Source organism: Pinus tabuliformis, chromosome 1_1 (assembly GCF_031772625.1).
Source record: "Pinus tabuliformis cultivar Carrire ecotype Pingquan chromosome 1_1, CPIR1, whole genome shotgun sequence".
NCBI lineage: Eukaryota > Viridiplantae > Streptophyta > Pinopsida > Pinales > Pinaceae > Pinus > Pinus tabuliformis.
In genome coordinates this window covers 720,339,955-720,366,210 of record NC_142297.1, presented here as the reverse complement: position 1 = coordinate 720,366,210, position 26,256 = coordinate 720,339,955, and the positions used below count along the sequence as shown (strand labels likewise).

Sequence of the window (26,256 nt, the reverse complement as noted above, 5' to 3'; positions counted from 1 at the left end):
CAATTACCACATAAGTATAGAATAGCATGCCTGAAGGTTGCATATATATTAAGCTAAGTCGCATGGAACCTCTCTGGATCTGGATGCAGATATGGATCCAGAAGAAGGGGTGCTGTCTTAGATCAACATCATATAATCTCCTTTCATAATATAATTTGCTGACAGGTTATGATGTTCTATTAAGAGTTCCTTCAACAATGGAATTGTGGTAGTATACAATAATTTTACATAACCACTAAGCTTACCAAGACAATCTTTACAATCTTTGAAAGGCATAAGAGCAAAGTTGAACCCATTAATCTAAGGGTGGGTTGACCTTAATTCAATATATGTAGAGATTAAACTGGGCATATTTACCTTTACCAGCAGCTTTTATCACTAACAAATGTTGCTCTCAAGGCAGCGCAAAAAAAAAGTTATCAAATCACACCTTCATGGTGAATTTCATCTGGGTTCCACCTGTGAATTGTAGAAAAACTTGAACAGTAAACATTAAGAAACTTTTATTGCAAAAATATCATCCTTTCTTCCATTAAATAAGAAACAATTAAGATATAAAATTGGTTGTCACTCACCAGGCCATTGAAAAAGAGTGCATGTTTTGCTCTCTCCAGAAGACTAAGCTTCAATCTTGTAGAAAGAACAAGTTGAAATTGGAAGTAATCCCCTTGTAAAATTATCACTCAGTTGAGCCTTTGACTTCCATTCCATTGCTGTAAGAATAAGTAGGGGAAACTACAGCCACAAACAATGGGAAATTTCAACAGACAGCAAATTTGGAATTTCCAGACATAATTTGACAGCTTGTCATTGAACAATAATAATCTTAGATCCTATAAATCAATAAAAGGTGTAGTTTTAAACATTCTGAAAGAAAAAGGAAACACTTGAAAAAAAATTAGTTGACAGTTATAACATATTACAAATTATGATTCGGTCAGCAAAAGCCTGTGGGCAGCACCCGTATATACTAGAAAGTGGCTCACTATTTCCAAGATAACTCCACCACCATAGCAAGCTTCCTCTGATATTTTATTCCTTGATAACTGAAAAGAAAATAATAATGATTTTCATTAACCACATCCAATTTCTTCTGGATTGACTTATTTCCCCAGATCTGAAACAAAGACAAAGTAGGACATCCACAATTTCAAAATCAGGAAATGCATGAATTTTTCCACCTATTTTATCAGGACTTGACAGTAAAGGCCAATGACCAAGCACTCTATTGTTTATGTTCCAAGATGTATGTTATCTTTCATGAAAACATCATGTGATTGATATTATACAGAAGATGAAGGTAGTACAGTGGAACATGTCTGGCATTAAAATTTCCAGAACTGATATAAATCCATTCTCAAGATTAACCCCCCATAAGAACCCTCTTGATTCAAGCGTACCCTCAAGCCCCTATCAGTCATGGCCCTAGAATAGGAGAACATTGTTACCAGTACGTAGAACTTGATTCAACAGTCAAACCGAGGTGATACAGATTGCAAGTGAGCTTGACTCACTAACTCACATTCGCCCTGGCTAGCAGATCAAACACTTGACCTACGCCTACTCCCATATCATGGACCATGTGACACATCAACAAGTTTGCCAAAATAACTGCTGCATTTTGGTTCATTTTCAGCACAGCTTACTCCCTAACTTCCTCTTTATCTCTCGAGATATGAAACAAAGGCAAATAGGACATCTATGACATCCACAATTTCAAAATATGCTGATGCATGAAATTTTCCACATATGCAGATGTAATGAGAATAGATTCAAAGTAGGACATCTATGACATCCACAATTTCAAAATATGCTGATGCATGAAATTTTCCACCTATGCAGATGTAATGAGATTAGATTCATCAATCCATACAAATCCATGTGTAACTTGACAGATAAACCCCAGTATCATAAAATTAGCATAAATGTTTAGATCAGATCTCTCCCAGACTCAAAATTTCACTAAGTTAATGGATGTGATAAATCCACACTGATAGTGCCACTTCTCTTTGAAAAGCTAGTGACACTAGACATTGAAGCAAGACAACACCATAAATGATAATTCACGAAACAAGAATAATCCATTAAAAAAAGTCATTAGAAGTATTTCTTCTTCAAATATTTTATGCTAATTGATTTTCCTTGACCAGGTTTGACTTGGAATATACATCATTTCAGCTACAATATTAAAAGTATTTCTTCATTTCAGCTTAGAGGTATTTCTTCTCTAAATATTTTATGCTAGTCAATTTTCCTTGACCAGGTATGCCTTGGAATACACTTCATTTCAGCTAGCCTGTTTTTCTCATAAAACCTCATCTTCCTTCTTGTAAATATCATTTATACATGCAAGGATGTATAAAGCCAGGTCGACCTCTTCTAAATCTAGTAACAACCCAAACTTCCACATTCATGCTTGGTCGTAGAAATTTTGTTTGGAAATTAGTAATTAGTCAGATATAGCACAATCAGACAGGGTAATACCAGTTTTAGCCTGAGGTCACAGAATTTTAATAGCAAAATTTTCCTCAATGTTGGGCATGAACCAGAGTAAAAGAAAGTTAGTGTGGATTGCATTTATTTATATGATACAACATTTAATACATTATTTCTGACCATTGGATTCATCTTCCAAGGTCTCTTCGACTCTGGTGATGGTTCACATTCCCCACCATAACCTTGACAAATTAGGTGTCTAACATACCCCCCCTTAATCCGAAGGGGTGTATGTGAGTCCAAGTAGACAGATGAGCACAGCTGCAATTGGCCGAATGTGCTCTTTAAATGTGGTGGTTTTGGGATGACCACAAACCCAATGGTTAGCAAAATCCTAAGTCTTCTACTAAATGGTGGTTTAAGGTTGATCACCAACTCTGCAACTCGGCTCTAGGGCTCAACAATTCCCAGAACATTTCCTAATTTAGCTGGAAGTTGATGTCTTCTGCAAACTGGAAGTGCTCGCAAATGGCAATTATAAGATGACTGCAAACTAATGTCGGTTTGAAGATGACCAAAAATGAATCACGCTCATGGCTTTTACTTTGGCTACAACTCTAACTCTAGCTCAAGCTCGAGGCTCTGGTTCTCGATGTGGTTCTGACTCGTTCATGCATGCTTGAATCATAGGGATTCCAAACTAGAAGCCTCATTGTCAATCACTTATATCATTCCTTCCTGTCAAATACAAGGGGAGAAGGAGAAAATATTTCCACAATGCTCACAAGGTTGATCCTCCAGGTGGCCAACTCAATGAGGGTGTGGACTTCTACAAAAAATGCACTCGTTTACGGTGCAATTTAAAAATTACATAAAAACCTTTTTCAAGTTATCAATATTCTTGATTCTAGAAGCAAATATATCTAGCAGTGAATATAAACAATGCCATGTTTTCCTGTAGTCAAAAATAGTCTGGAACCATGCCATTCCAATAAAAGTACACATGTTGGAGATGAAAGACCAACACTGCGTCCCAGTAAGATATAGAATGTCCAATGATGCCTGTTAACAACCGAAAAGTGAGTAATTCCATAGGAAGGGAAAAAAATTCCTTCATTGGACAGCCAGCCAGCAACACTGCACACTGCATTGGCTCAGTACATGATGATATTCCATATTCCTTCACCATTGCACCAATCAGACACCTCTCCCCATCTGCTATTCCTATTGAAGGAAGCCGGGTCATCATTCGGCAGGTACTATATCCATTTTGCAATCATGTGCTTTTACTTAATGTTTTGGGCTATCTAACATGGAATAAGGGGTGATTTGGATGATTGATCAATCTTGACCATAAACCTGTTCTCTCACCTTATCAGGGAGGTTAGTTTTTGACCCTAGTCCAATGGGACCTCCTATAAGGCCTTGGGGTTATAGGAGGGGCACTACTAGGGAGAACTAGATTAATGTAGCATGTCCATAACTTTTCTATACTTAGCACTTTCCACCATTCCCCAGATTTCATATCCATCCTTCAGTTTGTTGTTGTTGGTTGAATGGAATAGGCACCCTCATATCCTCATCCGTGAGTTTGGACCATAAACATTGCCCTAGCGGTTGATGCAACTAAAAGAAAGGAAAAAGCATAAAATGGCCATAACGAAAGAAAAAGAAAGTTAAAATGCAAAAGGTGGTCGGGACATTATTTTGCGTGTATGCAAAAACCTAGCATGAGCTCTACCCCCTTCATTAGCCTTCACCCAATTCCTAAGCACTTGATGCTCCGTCACATAATAAAAGAACCCTTGCATGTCCCATGCCTGATGAGCGAGAAATCGCCTCATCATTAAAGTGTAAATAAAAATTAAATAATTAAAAGCAAGATTGGACACCTAAGTTATGCTCCTTACAAAAGCATTACTAGAAAGAAGTAAAAGGAGCACCAGAGGGGTGGAAAAAGCAAGCCAAGGAAAGGGGTAACTCATGCCTCCACAATTGCTCCCTCCTTACATCTATACACTCAAGATGATGAACCTCCATCAGTTGGTCCCATGACCATGGCACATTGCCTTGATGTCTTTCCCATTCATTGTCATTATTATCACAAGCATCTATAGATTGATGGGTTAACCTAGGACATGTTACCTCCCCTTAGGGGCTGAAAAAACCTAATATGGTTAACCATCTAACCATCCCAAACACAAGTAGGGAACATTATTATAGGATTTGGTCTAGTTACATATTTGAAGGTGATCACAGTTTGAAGCATTATTATGCCCTTAACAATTAAGTATGGTCCCCTGTGATGCATCCATGATCATTGTCCCTAATGATTGGTGACTTTCACTTGATTTTGTGATGGTTTTGCCAGGTGGTCCTTCACACATTATACGTCTCCACTACATATCATGCCCAGGCCCTTTTAACTTTCAGAGAGCAGTGATGACCTTGCAGATGCAGCGTTGCCCCTCCAGAGCAGAGCGTTATGCACTTTGATGACTCCAGCAGATGATTAACACCTCAAAGCAACCCTAGATGTTGAAATGCTAAACTGCTCTTGCTTGGTGTTGTATATTCTAGATGTTGTAACCAGTGAACCCATCATGCCCCCAGGTTAGCCTTGACACTACTTGATGGGCATTGCTTGATATGGAGTCCAAATGATGATGGTTATCCCCAAGATGACAAGGGAGGGATTGCACTTGCACTTGTAGCCCCAACACTGAAGAGAGATGATGCCATGCCATCCATCTAGCCCTTGAGAGGGTGATGTAGGGCACCCAGAGCATGGTTTTGACACTTGAGGCATTTTCAAGCACTTCTTGAGGGCTTTCCCCCAATGATTGGAGTTGATTATGATGATGAGACATCCCACTAGCCCATTCATGCACTTTCACAGCATTTATGACCCAAAGTGGGCATGATGTCATGCTTATGGAGGATATTGACCCACATGTGTGGTATTTTATTGTTGATATTGATAGCTTGGGAGGTACTCCAAGCCCTAGGGTTCAGCTTTTGGAGGAAGGAGCACCAAAAATGTGCTTTGTGGGCCTAGAACCCAAGCTTGGGGTTTTGTACCGAACGATGTGGGGCCAAAACCACAAGGGTTATAATTGATTTGACTTATGAAGCTGATAGAGGACCCTAAAAGGAACAAGGGGTCACGAAAATCATCAAAACCAAAGGTCTACAAAGAGAGTTATGAATTTTTATATGTTTAGGTGGGCTAATTTGTCAACAAGTTCAAGTCTGCTTGGAGTTAATGGTGCCTTTTGGAGGGTTGTTCAAACACCCACATGAAGCATATAAATAAAAGGGTTGTGTGACCTCAAAGGAGCATCCAATTTGCAACATTTTCATAGTAGCACACCTTTGAAAAAGGTCACAAAAGTTTGAAGCTCAGCTAGGGAAGGAAAGGCACTTGTTTTGGGTTATTATTTCTATGTTTGATGGGTAGATTCAGTTCAGAGAAGGCCGAATATTTATGTTAGTTTTTCTGGGTAGTTAGGTGGGTGTTTCATGGTGGAAATCCTCTCATAAACAGGCCGCACTTCAGGCTCACTGTATGAGCAAAAGGGGCCGAGGTTCTCTACCAACCTAGTTGAGGGGGCCGAGTGGCCTTAAAAGGGTGCAAACTAGCCCTAAGGGCCAACGAAGGGTAGCAGCATGAGTATTGAGGGGATCCACAACTAAGTATAGGGGTTTTGGAGCAGGAACAAGGCTGAAGTAATTGTCATATCAGCCCTAACCAGAGTACAGAATCTACAACAGTGTCACACCAACTCAAGAGGTATGTGTGGTTGTGCTTAAGTTGATGTTGTTGCTAATGGATAGGTCGAGATCAATGTTGCGAACATCGGGATCAAGATAAAATCGGCAAGGGTTCAAAAAACCAAAAAATCATAAAAATCGGGAAAATATTGGTAAAAATTAAGGTACCATAAAAAATATCTTTAAAAATAGGAAAACATCAACTAGGCCAAAAAATCGTGATTTCGAGATAAAATCAGGATGTTATCGAGATGTTCACAACACTGGTCCAGATTAGACAGAAGTTGGAAGGACACTTGTGGATTGTTGGAGGGCAGTGATAAAGTGATCCTTGTGGGCCCGAAGTGTAGAACTAGGAAGGACACTAGGTCTACTAGGAGAGGCAAGATTGTTGAGCTCAATGACTGATCTTTGAAGGCTAAAAGGAGGTCAAAGGGAGTTGTTTGACTAGCCCAAGTTCATTGTTGGAGTAGGATTTTTGACAGTGATTGGTGGCAGCCCTCCTGCCCTACATCTGTCTTCATTGGAGCAACGCAAGAAGACAATAGTTGGAAGAAGTTGCTAAGGAGCAACAGTGGGCAAGAAGTCTCAAAGTGTTGTGTCCTTGAAGGACTAAGGAGCAGCTAGTGAGCGTGAAGACCCTATCCGGTGTTTTGTACTCTTACTTCGCTAGTCCAAAAAACTTGACAACCACCTTCTACAAATATCAAAGTCTACTTATTTTGATCCCATCATATCATTAGTATTGTAATGTCCAAAGTGACCTCCAAGTCAACTTCTATGTAGGAGTGTTATTTCGCATCAATCCTATTGAAAAGTGTAACTAGGTTCGGTCTTCATAATGACATGTAATTATGATTTTATGTAATGAGATGTAAAGAAGAAAAAATAAATTTATTATATTGACTTGCTTCATGGGTTTCATAAGCAACAGATTTTGTTTTTGAGTCAAGACTCCCATTGAGAGTCTTTAGGAATTATTTATCATCTAGTCATAAAATGATAGAGTCATTGTCATGTAATGAAGTCATGTTACAATTTGTAAAAAGGTCAAAATTGTCTATGTAAAGTAGCCTCTAAGACCTTGTCACTTATCCTCTTCAAGTCAACCTACAATGATGGAAGAACATGTTGGAAGAAGTAAGCCTAACCTCTAGGGATCATGTCGGCCTAAAGGACATGTGTGGAGGTGTATATATAGCCACACCCGGCCTCACTTAGAGGCAAGCAACTCGACTTGCATTCAATCAAGCAAAAGTGTGAAGAAGAGGTGAACAAGAGAAGTGTGAAAAAGGTTTTCTTCTAGGGCAGCAAAGAAGGATTCTTCTGGGCCAACGAAGAAGTATTCTTCTAGGGCAACGAAGGAGGTTTCTTTTGGGGTCAACGAAGGAGAGTTTCTTCTAGGCAAGCGAAAGAGAAGTTTCTTCTGGGATAGCAAAGAAGGGATTCTTCTGGATACTTGTTCTGGATAACTGAGATAGAGATCTAGAGACCGAGATTCTCTAGAGGAAGCCAGTGAAATCATAAAGACTGAGTGTCTCTAGGAGAGATCGAGATGAAGCAGTGTGAAGGATAGAAACCGAGTTTCTCTAGGAGCTGAGGAGAGCAGTTCCAGATCAAGTAGGAAAGTCGAAGGGAAGAGGCAGAGCATCAAAGATAGTGACAAGGTTCTTGGGAGGATACTAGAGTCAAGGGTTTGTGTCATGATCTTGGTACTCATCAATTGAAGATCTAGAAGAAGAATTTTGATCGGCTTTTCCTCTAAAGAGGTGAGAGGTTTTGGCCTTGGCTGACATGCCTACATACTGTGTTACTCGTCTTTTATTGTGGATGCATGTAAAAGTAAATCAAGCAAAAAAGCAGAGAACTATAAAATAAACTCACACACACATAATACACAAGATATACTCTCTGGGAAACCCTTTCGAGAGAAAACCCAGCTGGAATGTGAGGTCGCTTCACTCTCTTTCTCTGTCTAGAAATATGGCTGCAGATACAAAAAAGTAATGTCTATGGCCCGTGGGCTACTACAGTGCACAGATCCTCTCTATGTGCTCTACCTCCTATCTCTCCTTGCTATCTTTGCTCAACTATGGAACAAAATGCTCTCGAAAGAATGGAATGACTCTTCCTCCTAGTGGCCCGGTAACCTACTAGTGGTTAAGTTTGACTACATCAACTCTTAACTAGAGTTACAAAATAGACTCTTCTAAAGTCTTTTACATCACAAACACGTGGGTAGCCCCTTTTCCATGAATAATGGGGGCTGATACGAGATCCTCCCAAACTATAGGTGTGAAAACAGGAAGGTCAACTTCTAAGTGGCATAACATTTGCATACATACTCTGATTGGCGTTATTCTTGCATCGTTGGAAACCTCTATGTGTGTAGAATGTCATGAAAAAGATGTTGCGCTTAAGCGGAAAAGTTTTACCCCCAAAAAACGTCGTTTGATGCCTCAAAACGCTCCCGAAAGGTTTTGGACCTCATTTCGCTAAACTGGGTCCCGCAAGCAAAAACGGTCCCATGAGCTGATTCCTCCACTTTTTCCACTCCAAATGCATCGAGATGGATGACAAACAATATAATGATCCAATTCAGATGACACCTCCCCATTTTGGGAGGCTTTTGGTCCCCAAAAGCTTTCACTGAATGAGATGAGGAAAATTTTCCTCCACCTTCTCTCTGGTCAACCCAATCTGCCAAAGGTCTTGTTGCCCTTGTCATGTAGTTCTTGACCTCCTCTACCTAAGCGTCTGGTGCCAAATCCTCCACAAAAAGGTAGGACATATTCCTCTTCTTGATCTAGCATGGAAGGCTCATAGAGTTTCAAATTCTCTACATTTACAACTGAATAAATGCACATATATGGTGCTAAATTGAATCGATAGGCATTATCACCCACCATTTCCAGTATCTCAAAGGGACCATACCTTAGAGCCTTGATTTTCTTACCAGGCCCCTGCGGCCTCTCCTTTTTCAATTGTAGCCATACTTTGTCTCCCACCTTGAATGTTCTGTGTTGATCAAGCCTGGCCTTATACTTTACCTATGACTTGTGCAATGCTTCCTATACTTGTAGATGGATCTGCCTGATCTTCTTTGTAAATTTTTCAGCCCTCAAAGCATCTCCTGTAATGTCTTGCTTCACTCCTTGCTGCCCATATGCAATATCCAAAGGTGAAAGTGGCAAATATCCAAAACAAGATTCAAATGGGGACTTTCCTTTAGAAGTGTGGACAGCTCTATTATAAGAATGTTGTATATATACCAGATTTTCATCCCAGGTCTTGAGATTCTTTTGGTTGTAACCCCTCAAAAGCTATACCAAAGTCCTATTGACTACTTTTGTTTGCCCATCTGTTTGTGGATGGAATTCTGTAGATCTCTTCAACTTCGTGTCCATCTTGTCCCACAATGTAGTCCAGAATGCACTGAGAAATCTTGTATCCCTATCTAAAATGATGCTCCTTGGTATCCCAGAGTGTACCCACACCTGTCCAGAGAACAAGCTTGTTGCTTCTTGTCTGTTGATGGTCCTTTTACATGGCATCAGAACACACATCTTGTTGAACCTGTCAAGTACCATGAACAACTAGTCTTGTCCCTTCCTGATTGTCAGTAAACCTCCCACAAAGTCCATGGAAATGTTTTCCCAAGGACAAGTAGCTACAGGTAAGGGATAATACAAACCCTGTTTCCTATTGCTAGGCTTGTTGGTACAACAAAGCATGCATCCCCTTATGAACCTAGCTACTTGTTCTTGGATCTTGGGCCAATACACATACCTCTGCAAGTTAGCCACGGTCTTCCCTACACCAAAGTGCTCTGCAATCTTGGAGGTGTGAGCCTCTCTAATCAGCTACAAACACTCATCTTTAGGAACACATAGTTTATTCAACCTGTAGAGTAACCCATCCTGGATATGGTAGTCAACGATGTTGTCGCCATCGTGCACATGACTCTGACTTTGCAACTGCTGATACACCTCCTTGAAGTCCTCATCTTCTGAATATGCCTCTTTGTATGCATCATGGGTGAATGGCTCCATGTGCATAAGAGTCCCCAAAATTGTAATCTTTGATGTGGGTGGCCTTGAAAGCATATCGGCCAACTTGTTTGTGTTGCCCTTCTTATACTTGATCACCAAATGAAACTGCTGTAAAAACCCCATCCACTTGTAATGCTTGGTCTATTGTAGCTTATTCTGGGCCTGCAGGTACTGTAACGACTGGTGATCCGTGTGGATTATTGTCTCCTTTCCCATCAAATAGTGCTTCCACTTCTTCACAGCTTGCACCATGGCATAGAGCTCCTTATCGTAGGTAGGGTAGTTAAGAACTACCCCATGAAATACTTCAGAATGGTAGCAAACAGGCCTTCCTCCTTGCATCAAGACAACTCCCATAGCATACCCACTCGCATCTATCTCCACTTCAAAGGGTCGTTGCAAGTTTGGTAATGCCAAAACTGGTGCTTCACTGATCTTCTTCTTTAACTCATCGAAAGCCTTTTGTTGCCCTTTTCCCCACTGGAAACTCTTACCACTTGTTGTTATGGTGTGGAGCAGTGTTGCTACCACTGAAAACGAGGCTATGAAGTTCCTCAAGTATTGTGTTGCTCCCATGAAACTCCTAACCTAAGTAACATTAGTAGGCACCAGCCATTTCATGATGGCCTCCATCTTGGAAGGACCTATCTTCAATTCTCCTCCACTAATCACATATCCCAAATACACCAAGTGTTGCTGCGCAAACTCGCACTTCTTGAGATTTGCTAGCAACTGGTGTTTCTTCAATGTTTACAACACCTACGTCAAATGTGAAATATGCTTCTCCAAGGTAGCACTATATACCAGTTTATCATCCAAATAGACAATAAAAAATGAATCTACAAAAGGGCGTAGTACATCATTCATTAATCTCATAAATGTAGTTGGTACATTACATAGGCCAAATGGCATAACTAACCACTCATACAAACCTTGCTTGGTTTTGAAGGTGGTCTTCCATGTATCTTCTTCTTTGACTCGAACCTGGTGATATCCAAACTTCAAGTCCAACTTGGTGAAATACTTTGCTTGTTGCAATTGATCTAGTAGATCGTCTATCTTGGGCAGGGGGTATCTGTTCTTAAGCATGATTTTATTCAACGCCCTGTAATCTATACACATCCGCCAAGTCCCATCCTTCTTCGGCACAATGATGATGGGTGACCCACATGGTGATGTACTCAGTCGAATGACACCTTGTTCCAGCAGCTGTTGCAACTATTTCTTCACCTCACTTCTTCTTCTTTGACTCGAACCTAGTGATATCCAGACTTCAAGTCCAGCTTGGTGAAATACTTTGCTTGTTGCAACTGATCTAGCAGATCATCTATCCTGGGCAGGGGGTATCTGTTCTTGAGCGTGATTTTATTCAACGCCCTGTAATCTATACACATCCGCCAAGTCCCATCCTTCTTTGGCACAATGATGATGGGTGACCCACATGATGATGTACTCAGTCGAATGACACCCTGTTCCAACAACTACTGCAACTGTTTCTTCACCTCACTTGCTTCTATAACAGACTGTCTATACAACCCAATATTTGGCAATGAGGAGTCTGGAAATAGCTGGATCTCATGCTCCACTTCTCTCTTAGGGGTAGCCCTTTAGGCTCTCGAAACACGTCCTTGTATGCCTATAACAACTCCTCCAATTGTTGTTTTTGTTTCTTAGTACACCCCTCTAGGGATGCCTTGCCTCTTATTAACTCCTCTACAGACTGATTTTCTCTTAAAAACAATAAAACATACTTCTTGCAGGAAGTGATCAATTTTTTGGCTTGGTTGGCACTTACCAATGAAATTTTTTACTTGCCTTTGTGCACATGGATGATGAATGATTTTCCATCCTTGATGAGCCAGTATTGGTTAGCTCTCCTCATGAATATTGCATCACGCATGTACATGCATGGACTCCCAAACACGCCTCCACATACATCAAGGGGAACCACATCCAGATCTACTTCATCAATAAAATTAGCACTGATAGCAAATCTAATTTTACACTATTTTGATACCTTCAGCTCTGCATCCTTATGTACCCATCTTAGTGGATATGGGTTTGGATGATCACGAACTTCTAGCCCCAACTTCTTGACTAGATCTGTTGCAATGAGATTTGTCTGCGATCCCGAGTCAAAATGAGCATCAATCTTCGTCTTCTTTACCTGTATCTTTACATGGAAGAGTTTGGTCATTTCTTTCTTCCTATTGCTGAAGGCTACTCAGATTTACCTCCTTCAGCACTGATGTACAAACGATCTTCTCATCCACGTCTGAGTTGCTTTCAACTTGGTTGCTTGAATCAATGTTACGAACATCGACATCGAGATAAAATCGGCAATGGTCCAGAAAACCAAAAACTCGTAAATATCGGAAAAATATCGGTAAAAAATCAGCAAACATCAGCAAAATTAAGATACCATAAAAATATCTTTAAAAATCAGCAAACATCGACTAGGCCAAAAAATCATGATTTCAAGATAAAATCAGGATGTTATCGAGATGTTCGCAACACTGGCTTGAATGAGTGGCCATGAGATTCTTCTTCTTATTATCTTTCTTCTTGTTCTTCGGGTTTAGCTCTGGATGCAACTTCCAACACTTCTCCTCTGTATGGCCATCAATGTTGCAGTGGTTGCTAAGATCTTTGCACTGGTGTGTTGTGGTTGCCATCTTTTTATCTTTTCCCCCTTTTTGCTTCTTCTTCCCATCCTTAGAAGCGTCTTGTTGCTCCTTTTTCTTTGATCCACTTGATTGCGCTCTTTTCAGGCCTATGTTCTCCAGGTACTGTGCCTGTACACAAGCCTTGTCCACCGTTTTGGGCTTGATAGCATCACTTGCTCACGCAGATGGTGGTGCAGATCCCCCAAATACTTGAGGAGTACATCTGGGTTCTTTGGAGAGATACCCAACATTATAGCCATCTTTCTGAATTTTGTGGTGTACTCTTGCACGGTTTGGCTCGGCATTTGCCTAAAGTAACGCCACCAAATCCACTGGTCTTCCACATACCCAATGGGATAAAACTGTGACTTAATAAGGGTTTTGAAATCCTCCCACTTAGTCACTAGAGGTTCTCCCTCCAACCTCAAGGTTTCTGTATGGCTCTCCCACCAAGTTAGTGGATGGCCCTCCAATTTCAGCCGCACAAATGAGATTCTCTGCCCTTCCTCGATCTGATGGACAATGAAATAAACTTCCAGTGGCTAGAACCAGTGGTTCAGCTTCAGAGCATCGATCTCGTTGTGGTATGGCTTGATATCGACTTTTGCTTCCACTTTAAACAGGGATTGGTTCACGACACTCGAATTGAGTTGATCTTTTCCAGGTTCTTTCTTCGGTTGGTTATCTGTGTCTTCTCCATTTCCCGATCCCCCTTCTGATTTGTCCTCTGCATTCGAACCCCCTTCTTCTCCAAATATCCCCAACTTATTGCTTAGGACCGCCATGAGGAGGTTGACAATGCGGTTTATATCTGCGACTTGTTCTTCGAGCCGCGAAAACCTCACCTCTGCAGGATCACGAGCTTTGTTTATATATTCGTCGCCCATGATTAGGGTTTTACGATTTTCAACCTCGCCAATCTAGATCCCTGCAATCTCCACAAAATACCCAAAGAAACCTGCTCTAATACCAAATGATCCGTAAACTGCCATGGATACTCCACTAGACAGTTCGTCACAACAGATCTGATAATATTACATTAAAAAATCTGAGATTCTACACTATTACAATTTTATTTAATTTCTAGATCTATAAAATTAATTGTAATTAATGCATGCATGTAAAACTAAATCAAGCAGGAAAGTAGAGAACAACAAAATAAGCTCACACACACATAATACACAAGATATGCTCTCTAGGAAACCCTTTCAGGAGAAAACCCAACTGGAAGGTGAGGCCGCTTCGCTCTCTTTCTCTGTTTGGAAATATGGCTACAAATACAAAGAAGTAATGTTTGTGGCCCATGGGCTGCTACAGTGCACAGATCCTCTTTGTGTTCTACCTCCTATCTCTCCTGGCTACCTTTGCTCAACTATGGAACAAAATGCTCTCAAAAGAATGGAATGCCTCTTCCTCCTAGTGGCCCAGTAGCCTACTAGTGGTTAAGTATGACTACATCAACTCTTAACTAGAGTTACAAAATAGATTCTTCTAGAGTCTTTTACATCACAAACATGTGGCTAGCCCCTTTTCCATGAATAATGGGGTCTGACGCAGAATCCTCCCGAACTATAGGTGTGAAAACAGGAAGGTCAACTTCTGAGTGGCATAAATTTTGCATACGGACTCCGATTGACGCGATTATTGTGCCGTTGGAAAGCTCTTTGTGTGTATAATAGCATGAAAAGGTGTTGCGCTTAAGCGGCAAAGTTTTACCTCAAACGACATTCCCGAAAGGTTTCGGACCCTGTTTCACCAAACTGAGTCCCGCCAGTAAAAACGGTCCCATGAGCTGATTCCTCCACTTTTTCCACTCCAAATGCATCGACATGGATGAAAAACAATATAATGATCCAATTCAGATCACTAAACGTAGTGAGGACAAGAGGCATAGGGAAGAAGCCCACATTACCAAAGAAGTGAAAGAGCCTGAGACAAAGAAGTGTAAGAATGAAGAAGTAAAAGATCTCCACTATGACTGAGATGATATTCTTCACTAGAAGGTACTTTCACTTGTAATTTATAGATAGGATGCATCAGATTAGAAAATAGCATCATCATCAACTATTATCATAATACTATAGTCAACATCTGCCAGGTGAGGATATGAAAGATCCTCAAGTTTCTCTGATGGAATCCTTATCAAAGGATTCACCGATTTAAGAAAGGAAGCAAGAGTTTCATTAGGTATTCCAGCATGTGGGATTCAAGGGATAATGGTATGATGACATAGCAGGGAAGCAGGTCTAAAGGATAAAGTTCCTTCGTTCAAATGAAGCTTCTACAAGAAGTCTGGATGACCGAAAGGAAAGATGAGCTATGTATGCTTACATAGATTATTATGAAAGTCATGTCATATGGTTGTAGATAATATAGATCACTATTTCCATCCTAGGGAATCATGATCAAAAGAAAAAGGATCTCCTCCTCTAAAAGATTGCAGCAAAGCATACGTCGCACTAGATGAAATCAACATAATATGTCCTCATATGAATCATGAGGAAGCTGACTACAATTAAGTAACTCTTATTGGAAGCTCCTGGGAATGAAGTGTGGAAAGAAAGGAAGAGATCATGAAAATATGCAACTAAGGTAGAAGGCATTCAACATCCAAAGTCCAAGAAGATTTGACTAGAATATCTCCCGGAAGATGTCATGATGAAAGGCCATCACAAAGGTAATGTTTGATCTAAGCGTTCATTTCTTATTTTTGAACTAATATCTGGATGGGCTTATGTAGAACTACCAAAGGGAAGTTTTGTAGATGACTTCCACGAGGACCATATTGAAGGATGTAAGATCCTTCTGGAAAATATGGCATGAAAGCAGAATGACATGAAGCGAAGTCAGACGGAAAACTGATGGATCAATTTTTTATGAAATGAGGACATGACTAACTCATGGATGAAAGTGATGGATGGTATGTGCCCTATGAAGAAGTCCACGAAAGATGAAGACTCCATGACAAAAGAAATTGATGACATCGAAGAAGAGAGGAGTTCTTCAGGCAGTTGGTTGTTCCATGTGAGTAGTTGTTGTAGGTCCCTAGTTAAGAGGGAGCCTGAAAAGAAGTTTCTTACTTAGAAGAAACTTGGAAATTCCTAAGCCAAGAGGGAACTTAGGTACATTCCTTTTTTGGTAGGAATGAGTACATTCCTTTATTGGAATATGTCCTCCCTATTTGAGAGGGAGAGATAGACATGTCATTCTAGTCTTCACCTGGGAAGACAGAATGGAGGATTGGGTAATCATTTGGCATCTGATGCTCTTTGAGGATGAGATAAGGCATCCAACAAAAGAGTAGTCATTGAGGACCGATATTCTTCGAGGACTGGGGAGTCCAAGATAAGAATAGTCCTCATGGAACATACCCTTGGTACCCGGGTAGGGGATGTTCTGAGAGAGACAATGATGAGGGTGTCTATAAATCATTGGTCTCGCCAGCATTGAGCTCAGATCTTGTGGAGATAAGGAGTTGTTAGTCAAGGACTTGCTATGTAACAATGTTGGTTGATATGATGCTATACAAATGAGTTACCAATCTAAATTCTTCTTGTGAGAAATTCTTCAAATTGAGAAAGTCCAAGTACCAATATGAATACCTCCCTAGTTAACAGGGAGTGTTGAAAAGTGTAACTAAGTTCTGTCTTCATAATGACATGTAATTATGATGTTATGTAATGAGATGTAAAGAAGAAAAATATAAAATTATTATATTGACTTCCTTCATGGGTTTCATGAGCAAGAGATTTGATTTAGAGTCAAGACTCCCATTGAAAGTCTTTAGGAATTATTTGTCATCTAGTCTTAAAATGATAGAGTCATTGTCATGTAATGAAGTCATGTTACAATTTGTAAAAAGGTCAAAATTGTCTATGTAAAGTATCCTCCAAGACCTTGTCACTTATCCTCTTCAAGTTGGCCTACAATGATGGAAGAACATGCTGGAAGAAGTCGGCCTAACCTCTAGGGATCATGTCGGCCTAAAAGACATGTGTGGAGGTGTATATATAGCAACACTCGGCCTCACTTAGAAGCAAGCAACTCGACTTGCATTTGATCAAGCAGAAGTGCGAAGAAGAGGCTAACAAGAGAAGTGCGAAAAAGGTTTTCTTCTAGGGCAGCGAAGAAAGATTCTTCTAGGGCAGCGAAGGAGCATTCTTCTGGGGCAGTGAAGAAGTATTCTTTTGGGGCAGCGAAGGAGGTTTCTTCTGGGGTCAACAAAGGAGAGTTTCTTCTGGGCAAGCGAAGGAGAAGTTTCTTCTGGGATAGCGAAGAAGGGATTCTTTTGGAAGGGTTCTTCTAGATACTTGTTCTGGATAACCGAGATAGAGATCTAGAGACCGAGATTCTTTAGAGGAAGCCAGTGAAATTATAGAGACTGAGTTTCTCTAGGAGAGGTTGAGAAGAAGCAATGTGAAGGATAGAAACCGAATTTCTCTAAGAGCTGAGGAGAGCAGTTCCAAATCAAGTAGGAAAGTCGAAGGGAAGAGGCAGAGCATCAAGGATAGTGACAAGGTTCTTGGGAGGATACATTAGAGTCAAGGATCTGTGTCATGGTCTTGGTACTCATCAATTGAAGATTTAGAAGAAGAATTTTGACCGGGTTTTCCTCTCAAGAGGTGAGAGGTTTTGGCCCTGGCTGACATACTGTGTCACTTGTCTTTTATTGTGCATATTGGGAATTGTCTTGATGAAAAGAACAGAATAATAACATAATGAAGAAAAGATCATAAGATAAGAGGTAAACATATATCACAAGCAATTATCAAGCAGAGAAATTTTTAAACTATCCATGCCCTAGATTTCTCAACAAATCCATCATTCGACATCATATAGAAAACCACAAAGGAATAAATCTCCTACAAAGAAAAGGAATTGGTTATTGTATTCAAATCCTCGTCATGGATACATATGGAAGCAACATATAGGGCACGAGTTGTTCAACATCAACCACAACATGCTCTTTTTTGGTAGCGTAAACCCATCCACATTGTTGGTGATGGTTTATACAATTCAAAGAACCCACCCATATGCAAGCGTATTCACCTCAAGCTCCATGTCACACTACATCGTTGGTGAGGAGAACCTACAGCCGCTTCAATACATATATATTGAGAGGATGGCAAGATTACAATGTTTGTGGGCACATAGAAAACAAAGAGACCACAGACGAAGAAGCTTCGAAGAGAATCAAGCCCACTGTTGTCGCTTCAAATCGCACCAACAGCACAAGTGTTGTAGGGGAAATAGAAAGCCTCCTAGAGACAGCCTCTAGGTTGATTGTAGACCAGTGCCTAGGACATCTTAAATAGAGGAGTGCTTAAGAGATTATTTGTGAGGGGTTATCAACAGTCCAATTGTCACATAAAAAGGTAATAGGAGGGGCTTGGTTCAATAAGCCTTCACTGAGGTAGATTCAAGCCAACTCATGGATCCAAATGCTAGGGGTATATTGGGGTAATCTCAAAGAGAAATGGCTTCTTCCTTTGGTGGCCGACACACGAAAATGAGACAACTTAAAACTGAAGTCGTAGTAATGATGGAGAGGAGGAAAGGAAGGAGGGAAAAAGATGCATAGGGCTGTAACAAACAGAATCCTAGGCAGCAATGTTCCAACAGAAAGTGGAATTCGATGGATAGGGCTATAAACAACATAGAATCCTAAACCACGGTTTTCCGATGGAATGATAGAAATAAAGGCGGGTGAAAGAAGGTTTAAAATCAAACATGACATGGGTATCATTCTCTACCAAAGCTAATGTAGATCTGGGCTAATACAGGTCCTACAGGTTAATCAAATGCACAAGTAAATTTGTAATTTTACAAGTACTGCAATGCTAGTGAATAACACATATAGGTCTGTGATAAGCACAGGTACTGTCTTCTATGAGCAGCTAAGATAAATCCATAGATTGAAATGGAACCAACTGCATTCATTATACTATTTCAAAGGAAAAAAAACACAGATGAAATGAGATTACCGAGAGGAACATGCTGCACATTAATCATGCTTGGAATCAACGGGGAAATGCCATTTATCTCGAAGGGTCCAAATAACTAGTCCATACATTCAGCACGATATCAGTGAAGCCCCCATGAATAAACATATTAGAACCAAATGGCATCACAGAACTCAAACCCTTCGGGTGAGAAATTTTGGCACCTCTGCATAATATTGCTTCCCCCTATTTATGGGAAGAGGGGGAGTTGGAATAACTGTTACAAAATATCTCGGCCAAAGTTCAGCTGTCTGAGGTACTAGCTGCCTCGGCCTATGATAGCTCCTGCTGCCTAAAAATATTACATGGGGATCTGCTCCCTTTCTTGAAAATAAATGCTAATTGTAGACCTAATGGAAGGAGGAAAAAGTAAAGATGGAGGAGGAGGTGTCCCCCTGCTATTCCGGTGGAAAAATTAAAGATGAATGAGGAGGTGTCCCCCTGCTATTCCGGTGGAGGCCCTTGATCAAGCCACATCCCTGTCGTGATGTGCTTCCCCTGCTGCTCGGCCAGTTTCTGTCAATTCTGCCTTAACTGCCTGAGTAGCTCGTTCATTGGAGGAGGGAGTGGGTCGACTGTGAACTCCTATCGTGGAGTGGGAATGGAGTGTGTCCTGGTAGTCCTTTGTTGGGTGATGGAGTGGAGCACCATGCCATGCCATTAAGTCTTCCTGAGTCCCCCCCCCACTGATCTACTGTCATGCCATACTTCATTCACGGCTTCAGTTGCCAACCCATATGCCTTCAATGCCCTATATCATGCTTTGAGGCTTTATGGTAGCGGGACTTTTCTTTTTAAAAACATTACGGAACAGCGAGCATAGATGCCCCTTAGCCCCCATTTGGTTTTAGCCCCTTTTCGTTATTTCCTTCATATGACTGGGGGCTATAACCAGGGGCTTAGTCCTTGGGCGCTAAGGTGTTTAGGCTCCTTTCACGAGGGGCTTTTCCTTTATTACACAGAATACCGCATCTCGACGCTTGATACGCTTTACCACTTGGCATCTCCCTTTCTAACTTGCGATCATCGATCAGCAAGATTAGGCCCACCAAAGATATCACAATCGCAACCCTGAAGGAGGAGGACCTATTACCTTATTTCTCAGCGCTTGGCCGACTGTCCGAACGCGGGAGCCTTATAGGCCAGACCTCATAATATATCCAGGAGGAAAACCCCCGCATATCGCAATTGCAAGCCGGGGAGACTGAGGTGGAGGAGCACTTTACCCTGTGCGACTGTCGATCATCGATCTGTGGGGGGTGACGTCATCACTGCCACATGTCACCTTGTGATTGGTGACACGTGTCACCCGGAAATGCCCCCATAGGACCCCTGAAAACGCCGAATCTGAGTGCCACGTGTCACCTATACTACCACATCATTGATGACATCATCTTCCATGTCAACTCTGAGGACCAATCATATTGTGCCACATGGCCCCCAAGAAGAGAGAGAAAATGGCCTGCCCAGCCCTATTTTTGCATGGGTTTCCTTTGTATTCGATTTTCGGCCCTTCCCGAAACTTTTACACTGTGTCGCAGAATCAGCCCCCACACGGTCTTGGAATGAAAACCTTGTCGATCCGCCGATATTGCAAGATGCGGGATTTACCGTACCGCCATGTGGAGGAGAGAGAAGGGGGCGGCCCAGCCTTGGTTTTTCTATGCTTTTCTTTGTTAAACTTTTTCAACCCTCCCTGGTGATTTCACACTATCTCACAAGATCGGCCCCCCGCAAGGTTTTGGAGTTTGCTGTGACTGCGAGACTGCGGGGTCGCAAAGATGTGAGATGCGGGACCTGCGAGATGCGGGGTCCTGCGAAATTGTGGGGTCGCCGAGATGCGGGATGCGGGATTGCAATGCTGCGAGATCCTCCAATGTGATTTTCCTTTGTCCTTTAGTGTTTTTTCTTGGTTTTCTGGGCTTTCCCAAGGCAATCTTCATCAAGCTCTAACTTCTGATCCAAGAGTCCTTTTTTGGACTTCTATATACCATTGGAAAGCTCTTTCCGAGTACTACGCAATGGGGAGGGCCTAATTTGGCTCTTGATAGCTTCTGTGGCCTAAAAAATTGGCATCAAACTTCACTGCTTTTGTGTACTGGAGGCAATTGAAGACTGATAAGGCAGTGAGTGACAACACCCACAAAGGATTTATGGATAGGAAAAACAAGCACAACAAGAGCATAATGCAAATTGATGAGTCCAGAAATGGGTGCGAGGTTTTCTAAGTACAAGAAATAGTGGATGCCAAGGTTTACGAGTAGAGGAAACAAATGCGCAAGATTGGAGGATTGAGTCAAGAGGAGTGGAGTGCAGAGAATGGCACTAACCAATGAAATGCCAAAGCATTGCATGGAGGAAATGAACGTGGACTGATAGAGCTGACAGGTATGGAATGGAACAGCTGAGCGCCCAGGCTTCGATACGACTATTGGACATGTGTTAAAGTGAGAGGGAGATGATAAGTGTGGACTATTTTTATTCATATGATACAACATTTAGCTCATGTTGCATAACATTTAGTTGTTGCATTGGGACAATAAAATTTAGCACGTGGGAAAAATCCAAACATGAGCTCTAACCCCTATCATTATGGCCATCACCCTGGTTCCTAGGGCCCTTATGAGTGCCCCCTACATCATTAAGGAACCCATGTATGTCCCAACCCCTGGTAGGCAATCAACTGCCCCACTTTAAGGGGGTAATCACTGTTATATCATACACATAATGCTCCATCCCCTAAAGCCCCGAGAAATGAAATAAAGAAAAAACAGTTAAAGGCAAAAGGCAAAAGGCAAATGAAGAAAGGGTGAAAAAATAAAGGTTGGGATAACTCATGTACCATGATTGCTCCCTTCATACACCCAAATATGTGGACATCCCTCATCATTACCACCCTTGAGCCCATGCCAATTGGCCTTGAGACCCCTATGCCCCGATCCACCTCATCATTATTCACATGACACCTACCAATTCAAGGATATACCTAGGACATGTCCTCCCATTTAGGGGTTGGCAACACCTAATAGGGATGTTTATTAGGCACTCCTACGTAGGGAAGTAACACCATCACATGCTCAAAGCCCCAAATCTGGAAGGGAAACCCAATATGAAGTATCCATTTATGCCCTTAATTACCAAGCATATTTACTCAATTGCATTAATGATTAATGTATCTAAAGATGACAAATATTATACAGGATTGGCAAGTGGTTTCACTTTGGGCTTGACCTCCCTATACAAGATCCAAGCCCACCAGAGGATCATACTGACACTTGTAGGGGAAGCGTTGGGATCCATGGGTTTCGATCATGTGACAGAGCATTATCTCATGCCATGGGAAGCCTCAGTAACTATAGTAGCTTGTTCATTGCCCACATTATATGAGAGATGATGCACTTGGACTAGCAGTGCCCAGAGTCGACTTAGCATTGTATACAGGGATTGGCAGCTAATCTAAGGCCTAGAGGAGGTCTATCTCAACCTTGAGACATGGGAGGGTAAGCACCATCTTTCATGCCCTCATTTGGAGTAGTCTATAGGCTTATCTTACACCATGAGAACCCCAGCACCACTTTGGAGCACCACATGATGTTTACTTAGGGATCAAGGGTATTAAAATTGGAAACAAGGGCCAAATTCCACCTTAGGGAAACTCATATGATGGAGATAATTATTGCATTGGATTCCCCTTTTTGAGAGGTCCAATTTTGATATAAATATCATCTCATTTTGACAAGCAAAAGTGGAATTTTGAATTTATTCTCTCTCATGCACAAATTGTCAAGGTTGGCCTCAGTCAAATGTAGGCTCAAGAAGCCCAATAAATGTGTCTCCACACCCTCAATGAATTGTATAAATAAGAGTGACCTCTCTCCTCACTTGGACATCACTCATCACAACATACGTCTCTCTCCTCTCTTAATTGGTTCATACAACTTGGGGACAACCTCTCTTCTTCACACGTGTGGCAGGAGGCCGAATTTTTCTGGAACAGAACAAGCCGAATTTCTGAGAAACAGACTAGTGTTGACCAAGGCCAATTTGACCAAGTTTAACTTCAGTTTTCGGGGCAAAATTCCAATCTTTTGAGGCCTCATTTATTGGCACAAAAATCGAGGTATTTGGGACAATATGACTAGCGTTGACTTCTACAGATAATTACAGCTGTGTTTCTCTCTCTTTTGAGAGGGTTTGACCAAACTATTTTGGGTTGACTTTGACTCTCATTGAAGGTCGAATTGGACTACTGTTGACCAAGCTTCTTGGAGGTCATTTTGGTATTGATTTGACCAGTGTTGACTTTCTGGTTAGGGTTGTAGTTGACTGCTGATTTTCACTGAGTTGTTTTGTGCAAGTAAATTTGATATTTTTACACTCTCTCTCTGCTAAACTATTGAATAATAATAAGAAGATTTGATCAAAGGGTTTTTCCCACATTGGGGTTTTTCCCTGGCATCTGCCAAATGTTATGTCCTCTTGTCTTGGCTTGTCTTCTTCACATGTTTTTAGGTTCTATCTGCATTTACTGTCAATGTGTTTAAGTTAATGTGATTGCTACTGGAAACATTTGGAAATTGTCATTGGGCTGATAAGGAACATTGAAGTAAATTGTGCTAAAGCATAGAACATACCATTGTTATCTAAAATTAACAAAGGGACCACCCCCTTGACCATCATTTATGGAGCCCTCTTCTTCATCATGGCACCTTGAGGACTCGATTAGGCCTTCCAACGGCCCTCCTACACCATTGCTACATCACTTCAGCTTCATTTAGGTGGTTTATCTTACACTATGAGCTATTTGGTGGGCTTGTCACCAAAGTTATGTTATTTTGCACATTAAAATATTGTTAGGGGCATCTTAGGCTAATTCGAACTCTTAAAGGCTAATATAAATAAAGTAGAGCCTCATTTGTATCAAACATCATCATCACATTTGGATATCTCTCTCTTGAGAATTTCACACTTCTTCTTGGATGTGTATTGGAGCTTCTTTGATGCATTTTGATATTTTTGGGAACTAAATCTTGTTCTTTCTTGGAGCCACTATCTTGATTTTGGATTGGATATATCTCTTGTTATCTTGTAAGTGTTTTTGTTGAATATTTTTCATATAATGATGTCTAATGTGTGGAAATTTTGCAACTAGCTAGTTCTTCTTGTGCCCTAATTATTGAATATCATTGTAAAATTTGTTAGATTGCAAATTTGTGCATGTTACTCATTGATAACAAGTAGATGAATGTTCCTAGTGGATTAGCATTTGTTTTTCATCGATGAAAGTCCATTGATCTTGGGTGGGTAAATGCTAAAGAGTGATAGCTAGGGCATCACAATTTAGCCTTCTTGAAGACAAATTTTAGCCGGATCTTGAATCACATAGACTCCATAGCCCAAGGATAAGGCACTATTCTAAGCAAAATTAGTGATCACCTTCATTCCTCTACTCTTTTTCACCTTCCAAAACTTTTGGGCCCCTTCCCTAGGCGACTAACTAGGGCCTCTTGCAGCTTGCATTAGAGAGAAGCTCCTACAAAACCGCTTAGACAGGCTACTGCGCTGGTGTTTCCTCTAGCTCTCCTCCAAATTTGAGGCAATTCCCACAGTTGGATTGTGAGAAAACTCAAGCCTAGATTGCATTCCTGAAAATCATCTTGAACGTCTTGGTAAGAGGTCTTCTTGAGGGTTTTTGCACATAGTATTTAGTGGAATAAATCGTTTGAAACCCTTTCTCTACACTACCTTGACCTAGTGAGTTCCTTGGAAGGTCCCCTCCCACGGTTATTCATAAACCCTAGGTCTCACATGGTCCCATTCTAGATCCTTCTCAAGAATAGCAAAATTTTATGTAAAGGCGGATGATCATCTTACAAAGCTTCATGGGAGATCCTTGTCATCTTTGGAGCCTTGAGCTTTGGCATCCTTCTCATTATTGAGTCTCAATCTCTTCCTCATAGGTCTTTCTTGGAGAGACATTAGCTTCTCTTGAAGCATTGAGCCCTTGTTTTGATCCTCTCCTTTGAATAGGCCTTGGAAATCACATCATATCTAGTCACTGATCATATCATCATTGGTGATTTCCTTCATACCGGAACTCCTCCCATCGGTGAAAGTCTTTAAAGAGAAGGGGACACTAATTGAGGTGACAGTGGGTCTTTGTTCCATTGTTGTCATTTGGTCTAGTAGTTGTCACTTAGGTACCCCTCCTAAGACCCCTGCTAGATTGTGTGGCAACATTTTTGGCGTTGTTGTCAAGGAGAAAGCAGGTCTACCTCCTTGGTCTAATATTTGAAGAGTTGATCCTTTGACAACAATATAGACCCTCTTCTGGCAACTTCATTGGAAGAACAAAGCCCCTGTTGTTCATTGAGCTTTAAAGTCCAATGCTTGTAGGGTGAAGCAAGCATTCGTTAAGGTAGTTTTCATTCACCCTGGCAACTCCCATGTCATTAATATCCACAAACCAAAAACATGTTGATCCAAAGTTCTCCCGCTATAGATATACCATGTATCCCACAATGTTCGGGTTTCAAAGATACAAGGGAATTGCCAACATTCGATGGGAATCCGCTTTCAGTAACTATTAAACACATACATGGCGGAGGCAATATGAAAGATAAACATTAGATTAATTTTCTTATTCACAATGATACATATTTATAATACATAAGAATGACCCTTGGTTTCATATTCCAAGTGGTCCCTTGGACTCCCTTTGGTTGTTCAGCTTCCATACCAACCCTTAGAGGATTAGGTGTCCAACATTCCCCCCTTTAATCCGAAGGTTTATGTATGAGTCCAAGAAGAGAGTTGTAATACAAAACATGCAAAAATGCATGGCAACACTAGGCTGAATGTGCTCTCTGAAATGTTGGTATAAAGGGAGGTGGTTTAAGGATGACCACCAACACTGGAACGCTTAGTGCAGTTCCCAAAACTCTTCTAGGTCTGGCAAGAAGCTGAGGTCTTCCGCTAGAGGAAGTGCTCTTGATGTTTTGAAGAGGGAAACCTTCAACCTTAAAAGGGAGGTCTCACCCCGCATAAAAAGGGAGAACCTCAACCTGAAAAAGGGAGGTCTCAACCTGTGATGGTTTAAGGATGACCAACAACTCTAGAAAGCTTAATGCAATTCCTAAAACTCTTCCAAAACTGGCTAGAAGCTGAAGTCTTCTACTAGAGGAAGTGTCCCCAATTCTTTGAAGAGGCATGCTCAGGGGCATCTTTGTCTCTGGTTACAACTTTGAATCTGGTATGGCAAGTTGTGGCTTAGGCTCACTTGATGTGGCTTTGAAGCTTTTAGATGACCATCACTCCCCCCCCCCC

At 41.2% G+C, this 26,256-nt stretch overlaps 1 protein-coding gene across 4 annotated transcripts in view; it reads right to left on the bottom strand.

Moving 5' to 3' along the window:
- LOC149215921 (uncharacterized) overlaps positions 1–26,256 on the bottom strand; it is a 77,701-nt gene that overhangs the window by 22,787 nt on the left and 28,658 nt on the right. Inside the window, exons 2-4 of one of the 4 annotated variants that reach the window (XM_089392637.1) lie at positions 924–1,046; positions 576–735; positions 440–459 (exon numbers count right to left, since the gene is read on the bottom strand). The gene's annotated coding sequence lies outside the window, so the exon portion shown is untranslated. Of the gene's footprint in view, positions 1–439; positions 460–539; positions 736–923; positions 1,047–26,256 lie in introns of those variants that run through there. The other 3 variants (XM_089392636.1, XM_089392635.1, XM_089392638.1) reach the window with 3 other exon arrangements.